A 23,873-nucleotide genomic window follows, 5' to 3' on the forward strand; every position below is an offset into this window, starting at 1 on the left:
ATTTTTTATTTAGAGTATAGGTTTAGAATTTATATTTTAGGCTTTAGGGGTTGGAGTTTTATATTTTAGTATAGGTTAAAATAAGCAGCTGTGAAAATTTTACACAGCCTGTGTATCAAATAATAACCCTTTTATTTTTGGCATTCGAAGCAAGTAAAGGGAAAGGGTGTTGGTTTAATAAGGGGACATAAGTCTCAATATCATGCCTTCATAATTATCATGATCCGTTTTGTTAAATTTTGTACAATGCTTCTAGAAACAACAATTAAAATTTGAGAGAGTTCTTAATCCTTTTAAGAATAAATGCAACTGCTTATTGGCGAAGCCTGTCCATCCGATAAATACTTATTTCACACCACTTATCAATTTAAGTGTTTCTAGTTTCTATAATGGTTTAGGGGTTTTGATACCATTAAAGTATGTCCGTCCATTAAATATTTAAAATATTTTTTTTATAAAAAAGAATTACTTATTTTCTATTTGTTGTCAACTTATTGTGCTTTTCTGTTATGCCATTGTCAATTTGCATAAACTACTACAACTGCTATTTGGCTTCTCACTCTTCAAAATTGGATAGCTGTCATGACTTACGATGTTTTTGTTTAATTGAACAGATTACAACCTTCAACATTTCTATTGTTGTTCATGGGACAGTTTCCGAGAGTAACACTTTGTTGCCTGTAAGTTTTCAGACCTCCCTTGGATTTTTTTTCATTGTCATGACCCCTTGTGTCTATGGATTTAGAAGAATTGCTGGTTCTGCTTCTTACAGGGTGATTCTGATCCATACGCAGTCCCGAAGAGCATGGGGATTTTTCGTTTTCTTTAAAGCCCTAAAAGTTTGACCACAAGTTCTGTAGCCCGAAGGATAGTTACCAATCATGAGGCTTACATGGTACCACTTGCAACGACTGCATAAACTTTTTTGAAGTTCACATTTATTGTTAAATTAACTCTCTTACATAACCAGAAATGCAAGTTGATTTTATTGTGTTTTATCATCTGATACATAACCAGAAGTGGGAATTGATTGGCAGTTCATATTCTTTCAGAACAACATTATTTGCTAGCCACTTGTGTTAAGGGTTCCAGATTATATCTGGTTATGGATATTTTTGAAACTTTTTGCACGAGGCATGCATCGAAAGTAGTGTTCTTATAACATTAATCACATCCCATCGATCATTTTCCATTAGAAGAGATCAGTAATTTTCTTGTTGCTTCGTATCTGATTTTGGTATAAAAAATTCTTACTAGTAACCTAAACAATGATTGTTTTCTACATTTATAGGTTTATTGTTTTAACTCCTGAATGTTATCGAATTTTTTAGTGCAATTTCAGGTGTTTAACATTTACGATGCATGTATATCTATCCTCAAATTTTTCTACTCGATTTTGATGCAGAAACGCAATGCCAAAAAAGCAGAGAGTGAAAAGAAATACTATGAAGAGAAGACTTATGTTGCAGGAGAGTAGGTAATGTCGGTTTTCAATGTTAGCAAGTTCGGTACAGCACTTCATGCTGCCTTAACAACATATTCATGTAGATGATGCTTGTTGGAAGAACATGGCATCGATACCAGAGACTTCCAAGCCTTGGGTTTATTTATTTATTTATTGTTAATTTTTTTTGGGTTCAGTTTTATGAGATTTAAAAGAAACTTTTGATAATGTTTTACTACGATGCTTGTAAAGAATGTATCTCTGATACTTCTGCCTCCCATGGCTTTAATCTCATAACTGTGTTCCTCAAAAGCCATCCACCATACAAACTTATTGCATACACAAGGATATAAATGAATCAGGTTTAAACGAACAAGATTATAATTGTGTTCGTTTGTTTATTTTTTAATGGGTTTGTATTTAGTTTGTTCACATAAAATTTTAATATCGTATTCGTTTGTTTACTTTTGAAACTATTTATGCTTGGTTCATTTAACATTTGCAAATATCTTTGTATAATGTTCCCATAATGTTCAAGAACATATTCATTTAACATTTGTTTGATGTTTAGCAACTAACACCCTATTCTTAATCTTTTTATTTGCAAGTCAAAAAAAATGGGGAAATTATGCCACTAGTCCTTAAGTTCCCTAGGCTTCATAATTTGAACTCTAAAATTCACCTTGTATTCAATTTAGTCCTTATCTTCACCATATTTAAAATGTAAAAAAATAAAAGAAAAATAAGAATCAAGTAGACAAGTCAAAAAACGAGCCTATTCACGAACATAAACGAACAAAACACACCTATGTTTGTGTTTGTTTATTAAATAAAATAAATAATTTTTGTTCATATTTGTTTATATAGCTTAATAAATGAACATAAACGAATATTAAATAAATGATTCACAATAGTTTATCGAACGTTCTGTTCATCTACACCCCTATCATTACTAGGCCATGGAATCTCATAATCCCATTTGTTATCAATCTCATCGTACGCATACAATCCGTATGTCCCAACAGCCCAATTGCACCATTTATAGCACTCACGCGTCCTAACATCAAGGCTAGTATCATACAACAGGAAATGCCCTTTCCTTGTCATCCCTCCATCCTTGAACTCCATGTCGCATCCAATGTTCGCATGCTGGAAGGTAAACACGTCCATGAAAGCCGTTTTGAATTCTTCATCGTACTCCAGGTTTCGTGTCCCCATATCATCACTGTTCCACCAGCAGTGGATCATCAACATCTCGCGGTTCTCGAGCTTGTTTATGACGTTTACATGTCGGCGGCCGAGGTAAACCCCCGATGATGGCTCGAATCTAGCTAGCAATGCAAGAAGGAAGATCACGCCCAAGTCCAAAGAACTCATCACCTGGTTTTTTTCTAATAAAAATGATCGAACAAAGGAAGATTAAAAGAAGGGGAAAAAACTAACATTTAGCCATGTTTTAAACCCGACATTGTACTAATTTCCTGAATCATATAACAGGAACTTTTTCAAACTCATTCATGGGTACATGGGTTTCAACATCACGTTCGTCCCATGTATTGCATGTACCATGCAGGGAACACGACAGCTTTCGTGAGAAAATGGAGAAAAGAAACGTAGATGTTCGTATATCATGTTTTCGATGAAAATAATGTTGTTTCAACGAAAGGTCACGAGAGGAACTAGACGTAACCGCAGTCTATGTTTAGATATTTAAAAATGGGAAAATCGATGGGAAATTATATAAATATATATATATGTATTGGAATAAAGGAAAACATATAATTTGAATATAAAAACAACCTCTTCGTGTATACCATCAAGCTTTTAAGTAGAGGCGCCACTTTCGGAATTACTTCATCGTAGGTTTCACTTAATTTGCTCTAATTCCCAATATACCGATCGAAAATCTTTAATTTTAACACCTTTTATAGTGAGAGAATCGAATATTATTTATTCGGTTAGAGATTATAATCCGAATATCATTTTGATCCGCTTCGAAAATTTTACGTTTTCATCTAATTGAAGAAATGAATCGGGAGAAAAATGAAAATAAATAATGGGCTATAGTTTCGGCTGAAGAGATGAGTCATACGTTACGATATAATATTATTTTAGGGTTTTGAGTATCTTGCAACTATAAATGTGAACTTAGAATTTCTAGGTTCATACTAGTGTCATTTGTGTGATATTGTGTCGTTTTTATTTTTTATTATGAACTTGTTATGATTTCTCTTGTACTTTATTATTGACATAGTGAATCTTTTGTAATTTTTTAAAAGAGTTTTTCATATAAAATGTATATATTTATTTATTCTTCTCATCATTTCACGATCAATTAATCGCTATTATTCATAACACATTCTTTAATCATTAATAATTTAATATATTCTTTCTTGTTTTCCCTCTCCAACCCAAAATATAACTTGATGATCAATATCTACATCTTGTAGATTTATAAATAAATAGTGATGGAAAATTGCATGAGATGGTTTAATTTTAACTATGTCAATAGATAAACTTAATAAATTACTAACACGATCAATAAAATTAATGTTTTATTGAAGGTGGCCTCAAATAAATCTGAGCATATAATCATAATTAGAGAGATCACTACAAATTGATAGTAATTTATGCAGTGTAATTATGATGAGATGTTTTGAAGGTAACATCAAAATATAATCTAGTTGGACTCAACTTCCAAACCATTAAATGTAAATATAAAACGGTATTTCCGATTCACATGATAAAGGTATCGATTTAACAAAAAGCTGCTTACAATTACATTGCTAAAACTACTGGTTTGTTAAAATATTGATTATACAAAATGCTAAGGATATATATATACTCAGGCACCTACCAACAAATTAAGTCTTTATCTGTAAAGAATTCGTCAAAACTATCTTCTCATCTGATTGAAAAGCTCAGGCGGTTTTCCAGTTTGTCCACTACCTCCAAAGACTGAGAAACCAGCAACATTTGTCGGTTGGCTGCCAAAAGCGCTGAACCCACCACTCCCTGGACAGATGCTTACGTGGCATAAGTCACTGTCGAAAACAATATGCGGAGCAAAACAAGGAAAAAAATAAACACCAAATTTCACCTGTGGCAGCAGCAAATCCTCCGGTGCCGCCAGAACCACAAGCTGAAGCCAGACCACCGAATCCACCACCACCGAATCCACCACCACTTGAAGCCAGACCACTGAATCCCCCACCACCAGAAGCCAAACCACCAAAGCCACCAGTAGTAGAGGCCATACCAGCAAACCCACCTCCTGTTGCAGCGTTAGAAAATCCAGCAGCAGATTGAGGACTTGCAAAACCACCACCAAAACTGCTCCCGGAAGTAAAACTACTTCCTGATAGTGCAGTACCAAGCTGTCGTGACTTCCCAAAAGCACCAAGAACTGACCCAAAGCCTGTTGTCCAGCTCCAAGCTGTGCGGGTTTGCCAAAAGCACTTTGGGCAGGAGATTGAACAGGTGTGCTAGAAGCAAATCCACCAGAGAATGCACCAAAACCTGCAGGTTGAGCCGATTGGGAAGGCTGTGGAGGTTGGAAAGTAAAAGATGCAGGTTTAAACAACTCTCCATTATGAACAGTTGGGGTGAATGAAAAGGTAGCTGGACTTGTCGCCACAACTCCAAATGGAGCGTCAAATGAGTTAGGCTTTTGGAGCAGTTGGACTAGGAGTTGAGCCAATTCCAAAGCTACTTAAGCTTCTCAAGCCAAGTTCAGCCATTTGGTTTGTCTCAGGAGCCTCCTCCTCCATCTCATCCTCTTGTGTGACATCCAATGTTCCGCTTTTTCCATCAACGGTACTAATGCTAGTTGAGAATGGTGCTGAAAGATTATCTCCAGTAGAAGGCTGCAGTGGCTGAGGATTTGATGCCAAATTAGTTACAGGACCTGCAACATCAATGATGCTGGTTTGGCTTCCAGATGACACTCCAGTAGGAGTTACGCTTTTCATTGGAGATGATACTGCGAATTGAGGCTTCAAGCCCAATTCTGCTGCTGGAAGTTCAAGTTGCAGAGGTGGTTTTTGTATCATCGGATCTGCATCTTTTGTCATGCCAAGTATTTCCTTACACGGTTGAGCCTCAATTTTCAAAACATCAGACGAATTCACAGGAGATGAATCAGAAGGCAAGGGTACAGGCACTTGGAGAGGGTGAATGGACGAGGAAACGGAAGAAGAAACAAAAGCAGAGAAAGGAACTGACGATAAGGAAGATGAATGTTTTCTATTAGCATCTACTGCAACTATAGAACTTGTAGAATCTCTAAATTTTGCCGCAGGTGATGAAGTATATGCTGCTGACAATGATGTTGAAAAGGAAAATTTTGGCGCCAATGTAGAACTAGTTGCTATAGATGATGAGACATTAAATGATGTGGTGACTGACGTTTGTGATGAAGTCGGCATAGTTGAAAATGATGATGATGATGGAGTTGAGGAACTGAATAATGATGATGGTGAATCTGAAACTGGTTTAGAGAATGCAGAAGACTGTGGTACCTTTTCAATTGGCTGGCTTTTGCTTGCTACAATATTGAATTGTGAAACTTCCGGGGCAGGAGATGTAGGAACAGCAGCTGGAGGTATGAACTGAGAGTTGTTAATGTTAGAACTAAATAGTGTACTCTTTGTGGTAGATGGCACATGTTTCACATCCCCTAAAGCTGAATTTACAAGCACGGTCCCTTTACGGTCTGAAGTCCAGACGTCAGCAGATTTCTTTGGTGATGAAGCCACCTTGGAGATTGATGACTCTTGATATAGATTAGGTCTAAACTGTAAACTGGATTGACTTTCATTCTCATTGAAAGATGAAGTATTAGACCTCTCACCCTGAGAAGCTCCAAAGTTTTGTTTAGCGACAGGGATACTGCGTGTTTCCCCAGAATGCACCATCATAGACTGTGATCCTGATGTTGATAACAAAGCAGTGAAGTTACTTGTTTGAACTACAGAAGATTTCCTCCCAGCAGAGTGTGGTGGTAGTAGAGAATTATTATCCCATCGGAAAACAGTTGATTCGGATTCCTGTTTTGGTAATGCATCCAGACTTCTTGTTTTAACTAAACAAGTAAGGAAGTAACAATTAGCAGCTGGCTACATAAGCAAACAGCTAGTAGTAACTAAACTTACATAGAAGTATGTAGAGAGATGACTTATCAAGAAAAATAGCATGGATATAGTAATGCCTCACCTTCTTCATTTCCAGATTTATTCAATGTGGTTGAAGTTGCTGTAAGTTCCTTCGAAAAGAAACTTTTCGATTCCTCGGAAGCATAAGGACTAAAGTTCTGCTTATCTTTTAAAAATGATCTTTTTACATTTGCTGATTCTTGCAGAAACATCCTTTTGACAGTAGTTTTTGGAGGCTCAAAACTAGCCCAGCTCTGCCACAAGAACAAAAACACTTGTCGGAATCTGGAAAGCTCCCAAGATTAAAAAAGGGAGTCCAAAATACAACCGGTTAATATAAGACTAAAAAGAAGGCTGCAATAAGATGTAACTGAAAAACTTAACAAGCAAGTAATTCTTTAGAGTAATCTGGGTAACATTTTAGGTTGAAACCGAAAATATTATGTTCTCCATAACAAATCATGTAAATTGCATAGTTATTTTTGTAGCAACCTAAAAAGTTACCGTCAATAAACTCATGTAACATTCTCGGTTGTAAACGGAATTATTACAAATTTTGTAACTTTTTAGAGTAGATAGGGTAACATTTTAGGTTAAAACCCTCCACAATGTAAAATTGTTGAGTTAATCGATTGATGGAAATGGCCAAGAGGGGGGTGAATTGGCAATTAAAATTTTGGTGGAAGCTTTTGCAGAAAATTGAAAATATTTGCACAACGATTTAGAGTGGTTCGACTTTCTCAACCAAAGTCTACGTCCACTACCTTAGCTATCCACACTGAGGATTTTCCAACAAATTCACTAATTTGTTCTTTCTTTTGAGGACAAAGAGTAACCTTACAACTCCCTCAAGAATTATACCCCAAATTCTTGAGCACACTCTTTTTCAAAGAGAAATACACAAATTTGCAAACTTACAAGGAAAACCTCACAAGGCAAACATGTTTGCACAATTCTAGAACAAAGAAAGAACACTCAAGAATAAATACAATTGAGCACAATAAGTGTTCTTGAAAGCAAAATGAATATTGAATGAAAAATAGGCTTGAAATGCTCAAACTTGAAGTTTGATGCTTTCTCTTTGATTCTCTCTTGATTCTAGTTGCTTGATGTTTCTTGTTATTGATCAATGGCTTCTAAACTTGTTTAAATACTCCTTGAATCAATTCTGAACATTGGTGATAATTAGTGGAGTCAATAGAGCCGTTATTGTGTGAAAACAATTAATTTTCTGGGTGGGAGCGTCTCATGCATCGATGCATGACCATTATGCACCGGTGCATCAGTGTAAAATTTCAAATATTTTGACCGTTGGACTCCTAGTGCATCGGTGCACTAAGAGTGCATCGATGCATGAAGTGCATTCGATGTTTGAAAAATAGCTTGGTGCATCGATGCATAGATTGTGCATCGATGCATCAAATGCATTCGATGTTTTAATTAAATCAGAGTGCATCGATGCATGGAGAGTGCATCGGTGCATGGAATGCATTCGATGTTTCAATTTATTCATTGATGCATCGATGCATGGTATTGATGCATCGGTGCATGCCTTTGAAAATTTGATTTAAGGCTTGATCTTGGTTCAAAATAATTTGTGAAAATTGTTTCAAAAATAGTTTAAGTACAAATCACAATTTTACACATTTAGTAAGGATTAAAAGTGATCTTTAAAGACTTGGAGTAATAATTTTATATTCGATAAATTGAATCGAATATAAATTGTAAAATCATTTGTAAAATCTTAAAATTCATTTAACTTAATTTGTTATATCGAAATATCAAAACTGTTTTTAACAATCTCCCCCTTTTTGATACAACAAAACACTTGGGAAATTTTAAGATTTAGAAAATTATTTTTGAAATCAACTTTTGAAAAATTACTCCCCCTTACTATGACACACATCTTCTCGCCCTTGTTGTTAAATCAAAAAGACTCTATAAAACGTTTTAAACAAGAATGTTTTGAAAAACTTAAGCCAATTGATTTATTAATTATAAGCTGCTAAGATCACAATAAAAAGAGAGGTTAGCCATTAGTTTCATAAATCAATATTCATATAACATGCAATGAATAATTGGTCATATATGACTAATGATGCAAAAATAAGAAAATTTAACCAAACCAAATATATATATATTAAGTTCAAGCATCCATAAATATAAAATAAGTCCAAACATTCAACAACCAATCAAAGTCAAAGTATCCAAAAATAAACAAACCAGAAATATCAAAATCAATCCAAGTTTTAAATTTAAGAAAGCATGACAAGAAATACAAATCTACTCCATCGGAGGATCGGGAGGAGAAGGATAATGAGCTCGAACTTCAAGAGTCAGAGCATCCATACGATCACGCATCTCCCTCTGAAACTCAGTAATCTGAGACTCCATGGAAGCAAATCGTAGATCAAACACTTCTAAAAAAGATCGGAAATAAGGTGGTGTTTGATCTTCTTGCCGAGCGGGTTTCGGTGCATTAGCTGGATCGTCAATATCTTGAAATATCCCTTGAAGCTCGGGATCGACATCCGCAGCCAGAGGAGGAGGAGGAGCACGAGAAGAACTAGCTCCCGGAGTTTGTTTATTTGGTAGGAAGACCCAAAAACCGGTGCGTTCATCTTGAACCCAATCCGCTTTCTTTAAAGAAGTGAGATTGATTTGATTTTGGAGAGGGATGGGAGTGTCGATAGAAACGTCTAGACCAAATTTGATAAACATGTTACTAAGTAGACATCCGTAGGCTAATGTTTCAACATGTTTAGAAGGGACAATGTTTACGATGTCTACTAGTTGACTAAAAATGACCTGTGGAAGATTTATTTTGATTTTATTTTTAATACAATACATCCACCATAAATCCCTAGCACGTGGAGTGGAGTACCTACCAGCAGAAGGACGAAACCACCAAGAAATAATAAAATGAAGGAAACGGTCGTGATGGGTTCAAATGGTACTGACACTAGCATTAGGGCCACAGATTCTTTTTCGTTAAACACACCATCATCATCTAACCCGAAATGAGAAGCAATAGTTGCGGAATCAACAACAATGTACTGTCCTAGAAGATAGGATCTAATTCCGATGGTTCCACATTGGGTTTGATTTTGAATACAGGCCGCATTGGAATAGAAAATGCGGACTAATTGGTGGAAGACGATAGGTTGAAGCGAAAAAAGTTTATCAAACTTCCATTGTTTAAGAATTGGGAGGTATTCAAAGTCAATTTTGTTCATGGCTTGAAGTGAGGGAATACGTTCTTCCCGAATTCTATAGGATTGGAATGACTCAATGTATCTATTGTAAAGGTCGTTTCTACGACGCTCTGGCATATTGAAACAGGAACTCAATAGGCCACTAGAAGTTTGAGGAACAAGATTAGAAGGTAGAGGAACGGAAGGACAATGTGAACGACTAGAGGAAGTCCTAGGACGTTTAGGATTAGACATGGTAAAGGAGTCGGAATAAGAAATATAACCTACGAATTGAAAACACATGTATGTACAATAATCAATCCCAAAACTCAATTGAGTCCTCAATAATTTAAGGTTCTCTAAACCGAATCCTAATGGGCAAGGTTTTGAAAAAAACTATTTGAAAATAATGTTTGTAAAATTATAAGATGTATCAAAAACATCAAATTTAAAAATTAATTTCAGAATTTCGAAAAAAAAATTATTTCGAAAATAAAAAAAAATCTTGAAAATTTGTGAGTTTTTGATGAAATTAGTTGTAAAATTGAGTTTCTAATCATCAAACAATCAATGCCCGATATAATGTTCATCCTAGAACTAATCAGAATTAGTTCTAAAATCAAAAATTAATAAAGTAGAGGTTTTTGAAATATTACCATGAAAAATTTCGGATTGAGAGGGATGAAGAGATGTTTTGCACGATTTGATGATAAAAGCAGGTTTGGGAGATGAAAAACTTGAAGAATCCGATGAAAAATCGTTGATTTTGAGCAAGAATGGAGTTTTTAGATAGAGAGGGACGAACGACTAAGGGAGTGTTTAAAGGGTTTTGAGAAAAATAAAGAGAATCAGGGTTTTTAACCAAAAACCCGACGGATGCATCGATGCATGATCTTGTGCATCGATGCACATTCAAGGCATGCATCGGTGCATCATGCGAATGCATCGGTGCATCATGCGAATGCATCGATGCACATTCAAAGGGATGCATCGATGCATTGTTAAGTGCATCGGTGCATTAAGCACAAAAATGTCAAAAATCCATTTTAAACACTTAAAATGCTAAATTATTTGGCTCTAGTGGTATTGGAAACTCATTTATCAAAATTAATTATGTTCAATCAATCAAATTAATCTTTAAACTTTATTTGAACATAATTTTAATTTTTACTAAGAATCATAAACTCCCCCTAACTAATAGCAAGAATGCAATCAAAGATTATTATTATAAGTAATTTTCAATATTTATTAAAAGTGCTAAAATTACTTTAAACACTAAGTGAAGATAGGTCAGTTAAACTTAATTCTCTCCTAAGTGTCCAAAATCTTTCCTTATCTAAGGGTTTTGTAAAGATATCCGCTAATTGGTGCAAAGTATCAACAAATTCTAGAACTACATCTTCCTTAGTGACATGGTCTCTAATGAAGTGATGTCTTATTTCAATGTGCTTAGTTCTAGAGTGTTGGATGGGATTTTTAGTGAGACAAATAGCACTAGTATTGTCACACTTGATAGGAATGGTACCAACTTCAATTCCATAATCAAAAAGTTGTTGTTTCATCCATAAAACTTGTGCACAACAACTACCAGCTGAAATGTATTCGACTTCAGTAGTAGATAATGCAACACAATTTTATTTCTTTGAAAACCAAGAAATTAGCATATTTTCAAGGAGTTGGCAAGTACCGGAAGTGCTTTTCCTATCTAATTTGCATCCTCCATAATTTGCATCAGAAAAAGCATGCAAGCTAAAGCTAGAGTCTCTAGGATACCAAAGTCCTAAACTAGGAGTGTCTTTAAGGTATCTAAAGATTCTCTTAACAGCTAGTAAATGTGATTCCTTAGGGCATGATTGAAATCTAGCACATAAGCAAACACTAAACATAATGTCTGGTCTACTTGCAGTTAGATAAAGTAGAGATCCAATCATTGACCTATATAATTTAATATCTACACATTTACATCCTTCATCTAAGTCAAGCTTTGTTGAAGAGCTCATTGGAGTGTCATGAGGTTTTCCATTTTCCAGTCCAAACTTCTTGAGTATGTCTTTGACGTACTTAGCTTGATTGATGAAGATGCCATCTTTTCTTTGCTTGATTTGGAGTCCCAAGAAAAATGAGAGCTCCCCCATCATGCTCATCTCAAACTCACTTTGCATTAGCTTAGAAAATTCTTGGCAAAGAACATCATTAGTAGAACCAAATATTATATCATCAACATAAATTTGAACTACTAATAAATCTTTACCTTTATGCTTTAAAAACAATGTAGTGTCAACCTTCCCTTTTGAAAAACCTTTTTCAATTAAAAAATTTGACAATCTTTCATACCAAGCTCTAGGAGCTTGTTTTAAACCATAAAGAGCTTTTGTCAATTTAAGAACATGGTCCAGAAATTTTGAATCTTTAAAACCTGGAGGTTGTTCTACATACACTTCTTCCTTTATAAAACCATTTAAAAATGCACTTTTAACATCCATTTGATATAATTTAAATTCATGAAAACATGCAAATGCTAATAACATTCTAATTGCTTCCATCCTAGCTACGGGAGCGTATGTTTCATCATAGTCTATGCCCTCTTCTTGAGTATACCCTTGAGCAACAAGTTTAGCCTTGTTTCTCACTATATTACCACTCTCATCAAGCTTATTCCTAAATATCCATCTAGTACCTACAGTAGATTTATTACTAGGCCTTTCAACTAATGTCCATACCTTACTTCTCTCAAATTGATTTAACTCTTCTTGCATAGCCATAATCCAATGTTCATCATTTAATGCTTCTTTAATATTCTTAGGCTCTATGCATGAGATAAATGCAACATAATTACAAATATTTCTAAGAGAAGATCGAGTTGTTACCCCTTTTGTGGATCACCTATAATTTCACCATCCTTGACATAGTTGTACTCTCTTGGATAAGATACTTCCCTTTCTTCAATGGTTGGATTCTCAAGAGGATCATGAGTTTCCTCATTTTTCGTTTTTTCCTTTGATGATGGTTCTCCAACGTCATGTCTAACATAATTTGTATTTATAACACCTACATCATCATTCACACAAGAATCCTTCATCGGAAGGGGATTATCATCAAAAACAACATGTATAGACTCTTCTACAACTAAAGTTCTTTTATTAAATACACGATAAGCTTTAGAATTTAAGGAATAACCCAGAAAAATTCCTTCATCACTTTTAGCATCAAATTTGCCAATGTTTTCTTTACCGTTGTTTAAAACAAAACATTTACATCCAAAAGGATGAAAATAGCTAATGTTAGACTTTTTATTTTTGAAAATTTCATATGGAGTTTTCTTTAAAATTGGCCTAATCATTACTCGATTTATAATATAACAAGCGGTATTTTGTGGCTTCCGCCCAAAAATATTTTGGCAAATTATTTTCACAAAGCATGGTTCTAGCCATTTCTTCTAAAGTTCGATTTTTCCTTTCAACAACTCCATTTTGTTGAGGGGTTCTAGGTGCTGAAAAATTATGGCTAATACCGTTAGAGTTACAAAATTCAGTAAATCCAAAATTTTCAATTTCAGTTCCATGATCACTCCTAACACTAGTTATAGAGTAACCTTTTCATTTTGGATTACTTTTGAAAACGTAATGAATTGTTCTAATGCTTCATCTTTAGTACTTAAAAATAGAACCCAAGTATATCTAGAATAGTCATCTACCAAGACAAATGCATATTGTTTTCCACCCAAGCTAGTAGTCCTAGTTGGTCCAAAAAGATCTATATGGATCAATTGTAATACTCTACTAGTTGATACGTCATTAATGGATTTAAAAGAAATTCGCTTTTGTTTTCCTTTAGCACAAGCATCACAGATTTTATCATTATCAAATTTAAGCTTAGGCAACCCTCGAATTAAATCACATTGAATTAAACTGTTGCAAAACACTCATACTAGCATGTCCTAGTCTCCTATGCCATAACAAATCATCATGCTCATCCCTAGCAACTAGGCACAAAATAGTCATATTAATAAAATCTAAATGCATCATGTATATATATATATATATATATATATATATATATATATATATATATATATATATATATATATATATATATATATATATATATATATATATATATATCCCTATTTTATGACCAACAAGCATAATCGAAAATAGATGCAATGTCAATCAATTTTGCAATCATTTAAAATAAAACATTGTATCTTTTATCAAATTTGTTTTTCAAAAGATTATGCTTTTAACTCATTCACATATAAAATATTATACAATGTTGATTATAGAGATTAAGAGAACATGCATAAAGTTTTTGAAAATGTTATGCATTAAAACTTTATAATATTTAAACAAAAATCTATGCATAAACATTAAGAAAAAATTTCAGGTCAAAATTTTGCAAAACCAAAGTTCTTGAAAAATCGATATCAATTGTTAAAGAGATATCAATTACTTTTAAAAACAATTTTGACCAAAAATTAATATGATGAACTAGAGTTTATAAAATATTACCAAAAATTACCATGTTCATCATACAATATTTTTCAACATACATGAGTTAAAACATAATTCAACATTTTAAAACCTCATGCATGCATAAACTAAATGAGCAACCAAATAATAAAAACATTAAGTTTAGAGGTTACCCATTCCCTTTTTATGTGTGGCTTAGAGCATCTTGAATATCATCATCTTTATCACCATTGCTCTCACACTCCTACAAGAGACATTTAAGTAGATTTTGGTATCCAAATTGCTTTGGATCCTTGAACATTAGTTTCAATGCCTCTTGTTCCTCTTGGAACCCATACTTGTCTAATTTTAAATCGTTTTCCTTTCTTTAAAGGACAAGTATGTTCCTTATGACCATGATAATGACAATGTGAACATATTGTCATTATTGAACTAGATGAATTATTTAGAATGATCTCTTTTTCTCTTGTTAAACATTCAAGCTTATCTTTCAATTGAAATTTTCTTTTTCAATACTTTCAAATTTCATTTTTGAGAGTTCTAAATCCTTCTTCAAGATTTCATTTTGATTTTCAAAATCCATTTTCATTTCTAGAAGAAGTTTGTTTAATTTGAAAATTTCTTTTTCAAAGTTTTCAGATTTTATTTTTGAAAGCTCTAACTCCTTTCTCAACATTTCATTTTGATTTTCCAAGTCTGTTTTAGCTTTCAAAAGAATATCATTTTTAGCAATAAATTTAGAAATCAATTTATTGTATTTGGAATTCATGGTCTCAAACTCCGAAAATAATTTATCATAAGCATCTTGTAACTCATTAAAAGATTTTGAATTTGATATATTTGAGTTAGAAGATACATTTGGCTCTGTGAGAGCTAATAGAGACATCACTTTTATTGGTTCTTCTTCTTCCTTGTCTCTATAGATCTCCTCAAGCTTATCCCACATTTCCTTGGCACTTGAACAAGAAGAAACTTCTTTATATACATTAGGATCAATTGCACAACACAACATGTGCATAGCCTTTGAGTTTTGTTGAGCTTCCTTCCGTTCTTGAACACTCCACTTCTTTGCCTTCTTAGTAGGAGAGGAATATTCTTTCTTGATTATCATCCAAGCTTCCATATCAAATGCTTTGATGAATATCATCATACACCTCTTCCAATGACGATAATTTGTTCCATTGAAGTGTGGAGTCACGTCAATAGGTCTGGATTCTTCCATGGAGAATGAACCGGAAGTAGACGTCATCTTTATCGATTTAACTCTTCCCGGATCGACTCAAGAGGCGATTAAACCTTCAAATGAGTGAGGCTCTGATACCAATTATTGAGTTAATCGATTGATGGAAATGGCCAAGAGGGGGGTGAATTGGCAATTAAAATTTTGATGGAAGCTTTTGCAGAAAATTGAAAATATTTGCACAACGATTTAGAGTGGTTCGACTTTCTCAACCAAAGTCTACGCCCACTACCTTAACTATCTACACTAAGGATTTTCCAACAAATTCATTAATTTGTTCTTTCTTTTGAGGACAAAGAGTAACCTTACAACTCCCTCAAGAATTATACCCCAAATTCTTGAGCACACTCTTTTTCAAAGAGAAATACACAAATTTGCAAACTTACAATGAAAACCTCACAAGGCAAATATGTTTGCACAATTCTAGAACAAAGAAAGAACACTCAAGAATAAATACAATTGAGCACAATAAGTGTTCTTGAAAGAAAAATGAATATTGAATGAAAAATAGGCTTGAAATGCTCAAACTTGAAGTTTGATGCTTTCTCTTTGATTCTCTCTTGATTCTAGTTGCTTGATGTTTCTTGTTATTGATCAATGGCTTCTAAACTTGTTTAAATACTCCTTGAATCAATTTTGAACGTTGGTGATAATTAGTGGAGTCAATAGAGCTGTTATTGTGTGAAAACAATTAATTTTATGGGTGGGAGCGTCTCATGCATCGATGCATGACCATTATGCACCGGTGCATCAATGTAAAATTTCAAATATTTTGACCGTTGGACTCCTAGTGCATCAGTGCACTAAGAGTGTATCGATGCATGAAGGGCATTCGATGTTTGAAAAATAGCCTGGTGCATCGATGCATGAATTGTGCATCGATGCATCAAATGCATTCGATGTTTTAATTAAATCAGAGTGCATCGATGCATGGAGAGTGCATCGGTGCATGGAATGCATTCGATGTTTCAATTTATTCATTGATGCATCGATGCATGGTATTGATACATCAGTGCATGCCTTTGAAAATTTGATTTAAGGCTTGATTTTGGTTCAAAATAATTTGTGAAAATTGTTTCAAAAATAGTTTAAGTACAAATCACAATTTTACAAATTTAGTAAGGATTAAAATTGATCTTTAAAGACTTGGAGTAATAATTTGATATTCGATAAATTGAATCGAATATAAATTGTAAAATCATTTGTAAAATCTTAAAATTCATTTAACTTAATTTGTTATATCGAAATATCAAAACTGTTTTTAACAAAAATTCTTAGTTGTAACCGAAATTGTTACCAATTGTGTAACTTTTTAGAGTAGACAAGTTAACATTTTAGGTTAAAACCTGCTGCAAATTAGCCTTAGATTTTGTTGTTACACGGCATAACTACTGTAAAACCCCAATAATTGGGTCAGTAACCAAAATGTAAGAATTCAAAACTTAGTCGTTTGATTGGAATAACTTTAAAAGTTTAAAGATTTATTGTGAAATTTTGTGTAGGATTTGATATTAAATTTGGATTAGTAAAAGGGCATTATGGTCTTTTCACAAGAAGGAATTTTATCTTTCCTTTTATGGGATATAAAACACGTGGAAGAAAAGGGAAAAGTCTGGAAACTTTAGTTATCTTCTTTCTCCTTGCTCGTGGAAACCATTTCAAAGGTGAGTAAGTTTTAGTTGATGATTTATTGAAAATTTTGGTTTGGTGTTGAAAGCTTGAGGGTTATATAAGCTTAAGGAAAGCTTGTAATGGATTAAAACAACAAGAAGAATCAATTAGAAATGAATTTGTAAAATGGGTTTTGAAATGAATTGTTGACATGGTGTAGTTTTTGGAGTCCTATTGCTAAATTTGACTTGTCAAAGGTATAATAAAGGAGATAGAAAGTTTAGAATTAATTAATAGAAATTTTAGAATTGATTAAGAGCATGATTGAAAATATGGTATGATTTTGAGATGTAAGTGTTATAGTGAGATTTTGTATGTTTAAGAGTAGTAAATGGAGAAAAATTGGTTTTAATGAATGAAGTTGAGTTTAAAGGCGTAAAAGGAGGTAAAAGTAGGAGATTTAGTTAAGTTTTGGTTAAATTTCGATTTGGAGATGGCAATTCTGGGCATGGGGTATCGGTACTGGAAGAACAGTACCGATACTTCAAGGCAAAATTAGTTTGAGTTCGAAGAGAAGTATCGGTACTGATTGAGAGAGGTATCAATACTGAAATGGGGGTATCGATACCAAGGGTAGGGTATCGATACCATTATCAAGTTAAAATTCCATAATGCCGAAATGTTATCGGTACCGAAGGGGGTATCGATATCATAGAAGGGAAGTATCGGTACTGTATATTGAGCATGAAATGATAAATTAAGTGTTTCTTTCAGCTTGAGTTATTATGATTTGTTATAAGCGATTCGAATTCTGATATTTATTTTCGATTGTTCTTGTGTAGACGTTGATCAAAGTTAAATTCCGGACAACTCGACGTTTTAAATTATTGATCAAAAATGTTAAGGATTTCATTTAGGACTTCAATGAGGCAAATGTGAGTGCAACTCATTTGTTTTGTATTAGAATTGAGAGCGACTTGCGATAAGTCAATCTCAGTGTTTTTGATCGAAAACTTTCAATTTCTTTTATATTATATTTCTACAATGTTTTATTCAATTTATATTTTTAAACTATGTTTGATGATTATGTGTGCATGATTATGAAAATGTGACATGTGTATACGAAAATTCTCAATGTGAAAGTGTTTATGTGAACAATATATACTTCGACTAATGAATGAAAAATAATTATGTGGTTAAAATCCCAAGGTATATGTATGGGAATTAGAGGTATAGTTGTCATGCCAAGAGTCGAGGGTTCTATGTGGTCCTTTGGGACAAAATTATGTGGTCATTCGGGACAAATATGTGGCACTTCGATGCAATTTATACGAGTTGTGGTGACAGTATTAGCGCACAACCTCAATGTACTCAAATACCTAGAGTTCTCAATAGTATACATTAGACATTGGAAACAAAGTTATATAAAATGAATAATGTATAAAAGTATACATTCTTGTTATGGAAAACAATTTGAATTCCTTATGAAATGTTTCTATGAAATAAATAAAGATTTCATTTATACAACTTAATTCGCTCGTAATTGCCTCACTAAGTCATCAACTTAGCGTGTGATTTATTCACGCATGGGTTTGAAGAAAACATAAGGTTGAAACTAGTTGAGGATAACATACTATCGTAAATATCAGATCAAGACAAATTAAATGTAGGTCTTTTGTAAATTTTGTAAACTGTTGGCATGTACTACAAGTTTAATTTGAAATGCTCTGATCTATTTTTGTAAAATTATACTTTTGCAATTATGTAAATTATTAAAGGTTTTATTTAAATTAAAGGGTTTCACCTTTTTATTATGAATAAAAGTTTAAATTTTACTTATTTGTTAATAAAATATAATTTGAAAAGTCAATGTGACACATCAGATTCGTATCCAGGTCAGGTACGAGTTAGGGGTGTTACATTTAATGGTATTAGAGCTATGGTTTAATTGATTTTGATTCGAAATGAAACCGTTTTTGGTTTTAAAAAAATGTACATGCCAACAAAGAGTTTAGTCTTTCTGATCTGATAAGGTAATTAGTATGTTGTCTTTATTAATTAAGTAGTGATTTGATCTTATTAAATGTCAGACTTTGAGGACTCCCGAAGTGAAGATATATAGAAATGAAGGTAGCATTAACTCCCTTGCTCAGAGTAGAAAGGTTGAGGGACAGACACATCAGGGAGTACCTATACAAGACCAAGGGACCTTTTTCCAGACATTGGACGCGATTCTGACGTGTTTCCAACCGTCGGCTCCCTCAGTTCCTAAGATGAATGTGGCTAAGGAGCTTAGAAACCTAGGAGTACCCCAATTTAAAGGATAAGATGAGGAATGTCCAGTTGTTGCATATCTATGGCTCAATGACCTTAAGATAATGTTTGAGAATCTCCATTGTTCTGAAATGGAGAAGTTGGATGGGGTAGTTTCGTTATTGTGAGGCCAAGCCAGAATATGGTGGTCTAATGTGACGATGAGAGCTACAAGGCACCAGGTGACATGGTCGTTCTTCTTGGAAGAATTTAAGAACAAATATATCGGGGATCAGTTCATTCGTCATATGAAACAAGAATTCATGAGCTTAAAGCAAGGGAATCGCACTATGTATGAGTTCAAGTGCGAATTCAACAAGCTAAGTAGATTTGCAGCGGAGTTGGTCCCTACGAAAAAAGACTCATGTGATTGGTTGTGGAAGGTTTACGCCCTCGATTGAAAGAGTTGTTATTGGCACTCAATCTCTCTCTATTCCAAGAGGTGGTGAATCGAGCCAAAGTCTTAGAGCAAGCTCAAAATGAAAGATTTGGGGAGCAAAAGACGCAATGGAATAAGAGAGATGGTTCCTCATCCAGTGCCTCGTAATCAAAGAAAGATCGAGGTTCAAGTTTTCCACCTCAGACCATATCAGAGTCATCTGCATCCTCAGGTAGAGGATCCAATCCTGAAAGAGTTAGACAGACTCAATCAGTGGAGTTAGGAGTGGATAAGCCAAATCAATGTCAACACTATGGAAAACATCATAATGGCGTATGCCGAAGAGTCTCAGGAGCTTTATTTAAGTGTGGAGAGGCAGAACATTTTACTCGGGACTGCCCAATGATGATCAGAGAGCCTGCCCAAACAGAAAGATCCACTACTGCACCTATGAGAGGTAGAGGTCGAGGTCGAGAAAGAAATTAGTCTGAGTCAACCGCTCAACCTGAAGTGCGCTCCACTGCTCGAGTTTACAACCTTAAGACCATTGAAGATTGTGATGATCCCAAAATCATTGCAGGTACATTTCAGATATATGGTAAACCTGTTTTAGTTCTCATTGATTTGGGATCGAATTATTCTTATGTTAGTAGTAAATTGGTGAAAAACTTGAGAATTCAGTTAGAACATATTCATAGCGATGTGATTGTGACCAATCCATTAGGACATAGTGCTCGGGTGAGACAAATTTGTCGAGGGTGTCCTATATGGATTCAGAGGGAATCAAATTCTCTGCTAATCTAATGGAATTATCCTTTGACGAGTTCGAGGTTATCCCAGGTATGGATTGGCTCCATCATTACCACACCAATATGGATTGTCTACTTAAACGTGTTGTGTTGAGAAGTCTCGATGGACTGGAAGTTAGTATGGTCAGCGAGAGAATCAATTCCTAAGCTAATGTGATATCGATGATGTCAGCTCGGAAGTTAATGCTACAAGGATGTCAAGATTATATCGCCAATGTGATCGATACTAGAGCCAAAGAAAGAAAGTTTGAAGATATTGCGACAATCCGAGAGTTTCTAGAAGTATTTCTGGAAGAATTACCTGGATTACCTCCAGATAGGGAGGTTGAATTTTAGATTGAAGCGATGACAGGATCAACACCGATTTCAATGGCTCCTTATAGGATGGTCCTAAAGGAACTAAAAGAGTTAAAGATTTAGTTACAAGATGTTGGGATTTGTAGAAGCTCTAATCGACAACCGGAACAGTTTGTAAAGAGGGGTCGGAATGGTTTGTGTTTAGAGAGTAAGGAGATTGAAAGATAGAGAATTGCACAACGATTTATAGTGGTTTGACTTCTCGACCAAGTCTACATCCACTACCTTAGCTCCTCACCAAGGATTTTCCAACAAATTCACTAATTTGTTCTCTTTTTAAGGACAAAGAGATAACCTTTACAACTCCCTAGTTTTTCTCGGGATAAACTAGAACATTTCCCTAGCTTTTACACGGGCTAAGCTAGAACATTTTCCCTTTACAAAAGGATAAAAAAAAGTAAACAAATAAACCTCTCAAAGGTAGGTGTTTACAAGAATTAAGCTTACAAGAACAAAATTTACAAGAGAGAATGAAAATAAGAATGAAAAACTTCTTCTCTTATGTTTGATTGCTTGAATAGTTATTCTCTTACTTCTTCAAGTGTCCTCAGCTTGTATTTATAGCTTGTAATGAGTTTGAAGTCGTATATAGCCGTTGGGGATGTTTTGGAGCCGTTTGGGGATTGTTTTTCTACAAAAATAGTTTTTCTACAAAAATAGTTTTTCTGACACACTATCAAGGTGCATCAATACCCCTTCATTAAATTCAAATTTTATGACCGTTGGGCTGTGTGAACAGTGAGTGCATCGGTACACTGTAGCAGTGCATCGGTACACCTTTTACATTCGATGTTTTTGAGCATCGATATTGTTTACTACTGTTCATCAAAACATTTTTGTGCTCAATTTCAAATTAAATGGACTTTGAATTATTTTTGAATCTTTTTTAAAACTTTAAATAAATTCAATTCAAGTCCAAAAACATTTTTCATTTAAACTTGTTATATCGAAACATAATTCAACATAAGAGCTTTTGGTTAAAGGATTTATCAGACCGAGTGTGTCACCGTGGGGTGCTCCAGTACTGTTCGTAAAGAAGAAAGACGGTTCGATGCGTCTTTGTATCGATTACCGACAGCTTAACAAAGTGACCATAAAGAACAAGTATTCTCTTCCAAGAATCGACGATTTGTTTGATCAACTCAAGGGAGTTGCAATGTTTTCAAAAATCGATTTACGATCTAATTATCATCAGTTGAAGATACAGGAGAAAGATGTTCCAAAAATTACGTTTAGGACTCGGTATGGCCATTACGAATTTATAGTAATGACATTCAGGTTAACTAACGCATCTGTAGCATTTATGGACCTTATGAACAGAGTTTTCCAACTGTACTTTGATCAGTTCATGGTCGTTTTTATTGATGACATTTTAGTGTATTCGAAGTCAATGGAGGAGCATGATGCCCATCTTCGTGTGATTCTTCAAACGTTACAAGACAAAAAGTTTTATGCTAAGTTCTCTAAGTGCGAATTTTGGCTAACTGAAGTGGCATTCCTTGGATACATGGTTTCTACAAAGGGACTTCGGGTGAATCCTCAGAAGGTTAAAGCTGTTTTAGAGTGGGAAATTCTGAAGAGTGTGTCAGAAGTTCAGAGTTTTTTAGGTCTCGCAGGTTATTATCAAAGGTTTGTCAAGAACTTTTCGATGATATCTCTGCCTTTGACCAAATTGTTAAGAAAAGATGTGTCTTTTAATTGGACTCCGGATTGTCAAAAGAGTTTTGAAGCATTGAAGAAAGTTTTGACAGAAGCTCTGGTGTTGGTGCAACTGGAATTGAACAAGGATTTTACGATTTTTAGTGATGTTTCCCATAATGGTTTGGGATGTGTATTAATGCAAGATGGAAAGGTAGTTACCTATGCTTCAAGACAACTTAAGCCCCATGAGAAGAACTATCCAACGCATGATCTTGAATTGGCAGCGGTGGTCTTTGCATTGAAAATCTGGTGTCATTATTTATATGGTGAGTGTTGCTACATTTTCACGGATCACAAAAGTTTGAAATATTTGTTGACGCAAAAGGAGCTTAATTTGAGACAAAGGAGATGGATTAAATTACTCAATGACTACGATGGGATTATAGATTATTATCCTGTGAAAGCCAATGTAGTAGTTGATGCTCTTAATTGGAAGACTTTTGCCGCTTTGCGTAGGTTAGATACTTGAATCGTGTTTAAGGATAACGGTGCTCTGATGGCCGAGTTAAAGTTAAAATCGTTATTGTTAGAACGGATTCAAGAGTTATAAAAGAAAGATGAAAAGTGTTTAACATGGTTAGAATAAATAGAAAATGGTGAAATCAAGGATTTTGAAGTAAATTCTAATAATTGTTATACTTCAAAAAAACGAGTTTGTGTTCACAATGTTAACGAGTTGAAAAGAGATATACTTTATGAAGCATATTGTAGTCCATTAACTATGCACCCAAGAGAGAACAAGATATATCAAGATTTGAAAGGACGCTTTTGGTGGCTAGGCATGAAAAGAGACATTACAAATTTGTTTCAAAGTGTCTTAATTGTCAACAAGTATAAGCAGAACATCAAGTGTCTTCGGGATTATTGCAATCGATTTCGATTTCTCAGTGGAAATAAGAAAGAGTTATAATGGATTTCGTAACATGATTGTCATTGTCACCAAACAAAAAAGATTTAATTTGAGTAATTGTGGATTGACTCATAAATACTGCGCATTCATTCATGTGCGACAGAAGCCTCAAGTATGGTATTGTCAGTGGTGGAAAGAGCAAGGATGTGAACCTTGCCAATGGGAACATCCACCACACTCAAATCTTCAATGCTAGAAGAGGTGCCATTTTCCTTAATGTCCTTAGCCAAATCAATCACATCCTTGGCCCTCACCACCAAGAACCCTAAAACATTTGGTAAAGTATTAAATTA

At 34.3% G+C, this 23,873-nt stretch overlaps 1 long non-coding RNA gene across 1 annotated transcript; it reads left to right on the forward strand.

Annotated features, from left to right (window-relative positions):
• The first annotated feature begins 135 nt into the window (after positions 1–135).
• On the forward strand, positions 136–1,481 carry LOC120150303. Its single transcript, XR_005518512.1, has 3 exons — positions 136–680; positions 773–895; positions 1,406–1,481. It is a non-coding gene; the product is annotated as an uncharacterized LOC120150303 (long non-coding RNA).
• Positions 1,482–23,873: the final 22,392 nt, after the last annotated feature.

This window comes from Hibiscus syriacus, unplaced genomic scaffold, assembly GCF_006381635.1.
Source record: "Hibiscus syriacus cultivar Baekdansim isolate YM2019G1 unplaced genomic scaffold, ASM638163v2 tig00111022_pilon, whole genome shotgun sequence".
NCBI classification, from domain to species: domain Eukaryota; kingdom Viridiplantae; phylum Streptophyta; class Magnoliopsida; order Malvales; family Malvaceae; genus Hibiscus; species Hibiscus syriacus.